At 53.5% G+C, this 8,613-nt stretch overlaps 1 pseudogene across 1 annotated transcript; it reads right to left on the bottom strand.

Annotated features, from left to right (window-relative positions):
* Positions 1-1,794: 1,794 nt before the first annotated feature.
* On the bottom strand, positions 1,795-7,271 carry LOC308088888 (proteasome adapter and scaffold protein ECM29-like; annotated as a pseudogene). Its single transcript has one exon. The product of its transcript is annotated as a proteasome adapter and scaffold protein ECM29-like (transcript).
* Positions 7,272-8,613: the final 1,342 nt, after the last annotated feature.

Genomic DNA, 8,613 nt, shown 5'->3' with positions numbered 1-8,613 from the left:
TGTTAGTTCGGGCTTATCAATAATACTGTCAACAGTGATATTCAAACCTGTAGTGATCACCACTCCCATGATCAGTCGCTCCCTGCTTCTAAAGCTAAGTGTGATGAGTTCGCATCATTTTTTGAAAACAAAATCTTTAGCATTCGAGCTGGTATTATGAATGCTGCTGCTAGCACTGCAAATGCGGCAAATGGTGCATGGTGCAAAAATGTAGATCACTCCAGAGGAAGCCTAATATCATTCTGCGCAATTAATGAAGAGGAACTCCGTAAAACTATATCACAGATGACATCATCATCTTGCTCACTATAGTTTGTTGATTGCTTTTGATGCAGTACTGGTATTTTTCTTTTCTTTTTTCGAGTAATTAAAAAGGTCTCAAAAGTCCTTAAATTGTCACTTAACTGTCATCTGGGGTCTGGAACCCCCACAAAATCATGTTGGGGGGGGTCCCAACCCACAGGTTGAGAACCACTGAGTTAGAGAGTATAAGGTTCTTACTAGAGGCTTAGTAACTAGTTAGTTTATAGACTGTTTATGGCATAACTTAAAGGGATAGTTCACCCCCCAAAAAAAATGTATTAGTCACCCCATGGAGACTTGAATTCATGGATATTGTTTAGTTTTTGTCTCATTCCTAAGACAATATCATTTGATGACCAGCGGACCGGTAGGCAGCGGTTCCGGTAGGAGATACAAAGGAGACTCTTTTGTGTCTCCTACCGGAACCGCTGCCGGTCATCACATTATTGTCTGAGATGAGACACAAACTAATAAATATCCATGAATTCAAGTCTCCATGGGGTAGTCTCGCGTGGCCAGACTGTTGCCTCCCACAATTTTCAAATGTTTCCGGTCATACAGTCTGGGACTCGGAAGCTCTGATCATGATTAGAATATAAACCGGATGTGAAGCTTCCTCCCCACTTCCGTTTCGTCTTTACAGTCTATTAAATTCTATTAAAAAGACAAATCATGAACATTTTTGCAAAATGTGTAATGTAGTTTTTGTAAGTGAACATTTGTCTCAAACTCAAATCTTTGCTTCTGGAGGATTCTACAAATGTCTTCTGAGCCCTGTGTTTCTATAATAATATAATATCAGTGGTTCTCAAACTTTTTTCATGTCAAGGACCACCCAAAATGATATGTATTTGGCCACGGACCCCCATCTCAAAATATGTTGTTCCAGGGACCCCCAGAAGCACAGATTTGAGTTAAAAATGTTCGCCTTAAAACAATATTATATATATATATATATTCAAAGATTTGCTCCAATTTTCACGATTTATAATCAGATCTAAAAGTAGTTCTACAAGCTCAGATCTACAAGTTCAGATCTACAAGCTCAGATCTACAAGCTCAGATCTACAAGCTCAGATCTACAAGCTCATAGCGCCGCGCTATGAGCGTGTACAATATGAGTAGATTCATAGAAATCTCCAAAGTCGAGTGTAAGGCGTGTGTCATTGTTCTAGGTTTAGCATCATGATGGCTTGACTACACAGAAATCAGACGTCCTCTAAAATGGGGGGGATTTCAAAATAAGAGCTACCCAATAGGAACTGAGTACGTCCAAACCCCCTCCCCCATCTGCGTCCCTGCTTGTCACAGTGCAATGTGTTTTGAGATGGTAGATTGGCTGTTTTTGGTATGTTGGGGTTAAACATGTAAAAAGAAAGTTAAAATGGCCTTCATAAAATGTATATTATCCTTACAAAGTGTGTGTGTGGGGGGGGGTCCCCAGTTCAAACTTAATAGGATTTATTTTGGGGTGTTTGGGGACCCTCAGGCTCAGAGCCAGGTGTGGTTCAGGGGTTCTCTGGTCTGATGGCTCTGGATGAGTCTGAGGAGCTCCAGAGCCTGGTCCTTCAGGTCAGGCATGACGTCCGACGCCTGCAGGCCGGACAGAGAACTCTGGAGCCGCCGTCTGCTCTCTGGAGACAGGCAGTCCCAGCGGCCGCTCTCCCCGGTCCTCCGCAGCAGCAGCTCCACCATGGACAAGGCTTCGGTCCTCACCGATGCGTAGCTCTTGTTTTCCAACGGGTACGTGAGGGCAGCGCAGGTCTCTGACAGGATCTGGGACAGCGTGTTTGAATCCTGACCGTCGTGATGGTGGTCCTTCTGGAGCAACACCAGGCCCTGGAAGTAGGCCTTCATCCTTCATGCACCGCAGGACTCCCAGCTGCACCCTCCAGCTGCTCAGCCTGAGCTTGTCACACATGAGCGCACACACCTCGGCCCGGAAAGCGTCCTGGGTGAGTGGGTTCCTGGGCCAGCTCTTTGCCAGCGTGTCCAAGGCACAGAGCAGAGCTTCTGTCCGCAGCTCGCCGTCCTTCACATCCTCCTCATCGTCGTTCTCTTCCAGTGACCGACAGCCGCCGCCGCTCTCCGGACACTTCTTCCTGATCAGAGGGAGGAGGATCTCGGCCATGTCGCTAAAGCCGTCCTCCTGGCTGCTGTGCAGCACGTCTCCGGCGCAGCGCAGGGGGGCCATCTTGTACGTCAACCGCTCCTTCTTGCGGCGGCACTCCTTCATCACCGCCGACAGCATCTCGGAGACGGTGGGCTGGCCGGGGCGGGGCTTCTGCAGCTCGGAGCGGCACCGGGATGCCACCGAGCCGATGGCGTTCAGCAGCTCCTCCTTGCCCACCCAGGTGCGTCCGGACAGCCCCCGCAGCAGAGCGCTCAGCACCGTGCCGAGGTGAGGCGCCACCAAGGAGCCCGTCTGCTCCTTGGCAACGGTCGCCATGGCAACGGCACCTTGAGCCTTCGTCTTCCAGGACTGAGACTGCAAAGCCTTTTGGGTAATGGCGATCAGCTCCGTCATGTAGAGCCTGACGCCTCCGGAGCTTCCTGGGACGTTGTCCTGCCACACCTCTGCCCACAGCGTGGCGTCGTGGCACCCTCCCTTCTCCTCCTCCTCTCGGCCCGGCGCCTCCTGGTGCATGCCCAGGAAGGCCAGGGGCAGTGCTACTCTGGCGTGGCTCTTCAACACATCAGGGCTGTGGAGGCTGATGGCGTGCACGGTCTGCGCGCATGATGACCTGTACGCCGGGTCCTCTTTCTCCAGGTACCAGGCGTTGAGCTTCAGCAGTAGCTTTTCGACACTGCTGTCCTTGGCTGCTCTGACCACGTGGCCCAGAGCGAAGGCAAACGCTTTCTGCACCATGGCGTTCCGGTCATGGATGCACTCATCAGTTTACCTGAGTATGGGGTGAGGTCTCGGGGACACTGCACCGCGAGCGACACGATGACACTGGCACAGCCGTCCTTGGTTCCCAGACCTACCCCACTCTTCAGCAGCTCACAGAGCCTGGGGACCAGCTCTCCCAGTACAGACACGTCCAGATGCTGCAGACACAAGTTAATGGTCTCCATCATGGGGGAGGACTTGGCAGCGGTCAGCTTGGCTGCATCCATGGCGCTCCTCTCTTGCTCCGTAGCTCGTACACTGAGGTAGTTGAGGAGCTGGGGCTCCAGGGTGCTGAGGGCCTCCAACAGGGCTGGGATCAGCTGAGGGGTGTGGGGTTTCAGCCTGGCGCCGGCCGTCTTACTGACCTTCACCAGGGTCTGAAGGCTGAGCGAGCGGACCTCCGGAACATTGCTAACGATGCCTTTGTCCAGCAGGGTGGGTAACATGACTGCCACGGTCCTCTGGGCCAGGTCTGCAGCCGTCCTCACAGACTCCTTGATGTCGTCCAGGACTCTGAACAGCGTCTCCCACATCTCCGCCAGGTGCTCCGTGATGTCGTCGGCCTGGCGGCCGCAGATCAGCTCATTGAGGGCCAGGCAGCTGGACTCTCGAACCCTCCAGGTGTTACTGGTCAGGTTAGAGATGACGTGCTGCAGGATGTCCTTCAGGTGCTTGTCCACCACGGTCTTGTCCTTGACCAGCGCGTCCCAGATGCTGCTCATGGCCTGGCGGATGCCCAGGTTTGGGTCAAACTGGTAGCAGTAGAGGCGGGGCACCAGCTGTGGAAGGTAGGGAGTCAGCTGTTCGCCAGCCTTCGCAGCGATGACGTGGAACCCGAACGCCGCTCCCTTGCGGGAGTTCCACATGGCGTGGTGATTGGCCAGGTTCATGAACTTGTAGATCAGATCTGGTTGGTTGAGGTCGCTGGCCAATGAGCAAAGCTCCTTGTACGTGGACAAGCCGTGTCCGTCCGGTGCTTTCCCCAAAGCTTCACCTTGGAACACCTCCGTGTCGTCTGACACCACATGCTTCACTCTCCTGCCGGTCATGAGTGTTTCCACCAGCGCGGACACCAGCTCCTGCTGGTCACCTTCTCCTCCCATCTCGTAGACCAGGCCCAGGCCTTTAGACGCCACATCCTGACTCAGCTCATCGGGGTCTGACAGGGTGGAGATGAACGCCGTCTGGATCTCCCTCAGGTTGGACCGGATCTGCTCGTTATGGCCGAGTTTCTTGACCAGAGAGAGCAGCCAGATGCAGGCTGCTCGTCGGACATGTGGGTTCTGACTGGGTATGTACTTGGACAGAACGGAGTTGAGGACCCACGGCACCACATCATTGTTCTTAACGTGTGACATGAGTGGTGGGCTGTAGTGATCGTCAGTGCAGGTCCACGGGTCCCTGCCGGCTCTGGAGCTGCTTCCCAAGGCAGCACTGGTGATGGCCTCTCCCACCGTGAACTGCAGCTCAACCTGCTTCGCCTCCACAGAGTCCATGAGACCCCGCAGAATCCTCTTCTGATGGGGGAAGTCCACGTCTCCCACCGGAAGGTAGCCCAAGGTCTGGACGGATCGCTCCTTCATCTTGTTTCTTTCCTTTCCAGAGGGGATGCGAGCCAGCAGGTTGTCCACCAGGGACAGCTTGGTGAAGCCCTCACCCTCCGAGGGCACCAATAAGGGCCCGTTGCGTCCGATTTCCCCCAGCGCCGCACATGCTGCCACAGCCAGCGGTGCGCTACCGCTGTCCAGGAAGGAACCGATCGCCCTGGTGGCCGTGGCGACAGCCTCGTCCTCCTGGGGTGTGGTGTTCATGTGCTGATCTACGGCATTCCTCTGACTCATGTACCTGCCCACCATGTGGCCCAGAGCCACGACGGCCCTGTGCTGAGTCTCAGGACTACGTTTGTCTTCGGTGATCTTGACCATGTTGTACACGGCCGTCTTCAGCTCGTTCCCAGACATGGAGGAAACGACCACGGCGTAGAGCTGGGCCGGCAGCTCCCTCACGTCTTCCTTGTTTGTGTTCATCAGACTTTTAATCCAGTCGATTTTGTCAACAAACCGCGGAGCCAGTTTCTGTGGGCAGACAGACACCACCTCTATAAGACAGTACATGACCGGGACTCCGCTTACGGCCGTCAGGAGCTGCTGGAGCAAGTCAGCGTAGACGTGTACCGGGTTGGACCGGGAGGTCTGGGGTTCAGCAGCGTGTGGACGTAGCGGCCGATGGCGGGGGCGTCGTCCTGCATGTCCATCACCGGGCTCTTGGACCCGCCCCCCGGCGCTGTAGGCTAGACACGTCCTCAGGTACAGCACGATCTCTCTGAACGCAGAGGGGTCAAAGGGCAGAGTGGAGGTTCCAACAACGTACTTGGCTGGCGTTGTCATACTCTGAGCTGCTTTCTCCTGGACATAGACCACCATGTCGGTGAAGGAGGGCAGTGGTTTTGAGCCCTCCTCCTCCTTCGTGCTCTTGGTGTTAAAGGCCCTCAGCACCCTCTGGGCCTCCCCGCGCACCTCCTCTCTCGGGTCTCCTGCGGCCAATAGCAGCAGGTATCTGGAGGGCACATGATCGGGCGCAAACACTGTGTTGGCAAACTTGATGGCCACCTGGCGCGCCTGCACCTCGGGCCTCCCCATGTACGCAGCCACTAGAGCCTCCATCAGAGTGAGCGGCGCCCCCTGCAGGTTGGCATATGCTCCTACCATCATGGACAGAGCCTCCTGGATGGCCAGACGGACGTCCGGCTCCCCCGTCCGGCACATAGACTCAAACAACTGCTGGACCAACGCGATATCCTTGGCGAACAGCCGGGGCATGCGGCTCGACAGCTTCCCGACAGCAAAGTATGCGACGCCCAGCGACTTGGGGTCTCCCTCGTACTGGTGGATGAGCTTGGTGAGACCGTTGAGCAGCATCAGGCCCAGAGGTTCGTTGGTGTCGGGACAGAAGGCGCAGATGTGATGCACGAACTGCAGGCTGAGAGCCAACAGTCTGCTGTTGGCGTCGGCTCCAAACAGACCGCCGTACACGACCTGGACGTTGGCAGGGAAGCGTTCCGCCGCCAGACGGGACCGCAGAAGATGTGGCAGGATCTTGAGTTTGACCCTGGTGCTCGCCGGCCGGCGTTTCAGCTCCGGCCTCGCGGCGGCCGCCCCCTTGGTTCTGAGAGGAACGTGGCCCAGGTAGACCTCGTACATCCTGCTGACGACGGAAGGATCGTTCCAATCCACTGCGCTCTGTCTGCTCCTCAGCTGCAGATCGGCGGCGGCGGCCACGCTGTGCCGGGAGTCCGTGGAGGCGACCACCAAATGCACCACGGCGTCGACCTCCGGAACCCGCCCGGCCTCCAGGAACCTCACTATGCCCGACTTACACCGCTCCAGCTGCTCGTCGCTCCACTGGGCTTCTCCAACCACCCTGGTGGCAGCGTAGACACTCATCCCCGGGGGCGGCTGGGGGAGACCGTGGCCGGCTGCCACCTCCGTACCGCCTCCAACGATGCTTCCCTGGCAGGGGCAGGAGGAGGAGGAGGAGGAGGAGGAGGAGGAGGAGGAGGAGGAGGACGTCCAGCATGAACTCCAGCAGCAGTCGCGCCGTCTCGGGTCTCTCTGTCAGCGTGAAGGGGGAGGCGTCCCTGGGCGGGTCGGGGAGGTACTGCATGTGGTACAGTGCAGGGATGAGAAGGTGCATCAGAATGTCCTGCTGGGACCGAGGCTTGCCCTCCAGGGCAGCGAGCAGGGCAGGGGCCAGTTCATACTGTTTGCCCGCCTCCAGACGAGGGAAACCCATCCGGATGTAGATGATGGTGAAATGTGTGAGGGCCGCGGCCGCGGGGTCCCGGTACTGCAGCAGCAGCGCCTCTACCGGAAACTGGATCTTGGGTCGGCAGGTGGACCAGCAGCTCCATGGCTTTGCTCTGCCCTCCGTCCTGAACGCTGCGGAGGCAGCGGAGCGTCAGGAGAACGGGGGCCAGGAACCTGGAGATAGCATCCTGTAGCTGCACATCGCTCTCTGCGTGAGCCAGGCAAAGGAACACGCGTTCCAATTCATCCAGTTCATCCCGGGCGGCCATGTTTCGAGGAGGCCGTGAGCGACGTGCTACGATAGAACAGAGTGGCGCTGGCAGCGTTTAAACGTTTTGCCCATTCATCTGGCAAAGCCATATATGGTTGTTATGATGCGGCCCTCACCTGATTGGCTGAAAGGTGTGACCTATGCCACACCTTGGTGGACAGGCTGGGTACTTAAAGGACCAGCAACAATTCAATTTGAACCAAAAATATTATTTTGTGGAATATGTCAATCAAATATCCTGTTTGATTAGATGCCCGATATTCTGTAATATTTGGCATCACCCTCTCACCCTCTTCCCCATTTCTGCACCCACCAGAAAGAGAATATTTCTCTCTCTGCTATGATTTCTCACACCAGTGTGAGAAACCATGACATTATCGGTAATTTTATTTTTAAGTTTCAGTCTGAAACGGCCCGCCACCAATCAGAAGGTTCCATCCCTTCAGGCTATGGCACGGTGGAACCTCACTCTCTGCAGTCGTGTGGAGCACAGTGCTAGTGTTTGTAGCCTGCAGGCTATCAGATACATATTTTAGTGCTGATTAAGTTTACAATGAGTAATACGCCGTCTGGACATCATCTTAAAATGAGATTAAAAACAGAGTAGTTCTGTAATTAAAATCAGCTGTGTTTGGAGGAGCCTGAGCTATGGGAATCAAACAGGGTAATGATGAAATCATGATTCATTTATATTCATACAGGTCTACATATCTACAGCATGTCATCACACAGTACATTTTCTTTCAGGAAGTAAAAGTAGAATTTTGATATAAAAACATACAAAAATGTATTATTTGTTTATTTATTTTTGGCACCTATTCCTAGGTATGTCCATATTATGACCGTGGTATTTTTTGTTTCACTAGCGATCCTTATAATTACATTAAACATATTGTCTCTGCTAGTATGTGTTCTAACACATTCTGTACTCTCCTACAGAAGTTGTAAACTCATCACTGCATCCTGTATGATAGTGATTTATATCTGAACATTATAGACTCATCACTGCATCCTGTATGATAGTGATTTATATCTGAACATTATAGACTCATCACTGCATCCTGTATGATAGAGTTTATATCTGAACATTATAGACTCATCACTGCATCCTGTATGATACAGTGATTTATATCTGAACATTATAGACTCACCACTGCATCCTGTATGATAGAGTTTATATCTGAACATTATAGACTCATCACTGCATCCTGTATGATAGAGTTTATATCTGAACATTATAGACTCATCACTGCATCCTGTATGATAGAGTTTATATCTGAACATTATAGACTCATCACTGCATCCTGTATGATAGAGTTTATATCTGAACATTATAGACT

The sequence above is a fragment of the Gymnoscopelus braueri genome, assembly GCF_963280865.1.
Source record: "Gymnoscopelus braueri genome assembly, chromosome: 7".
In the NCBI taxonomy this organism is placed as follows: domain Eukaryota; kingdom Metazoa; phylum Chordata; class Actinopteri; order Myctophiformes; family Myctophidae; genus Gymnoscopelus; species Gymnoscopelus braueri.
Note: the sequence above shows the minus strand (reverse complement) of the source record. Positions and strands in the feature narration are given on the sequence as shown.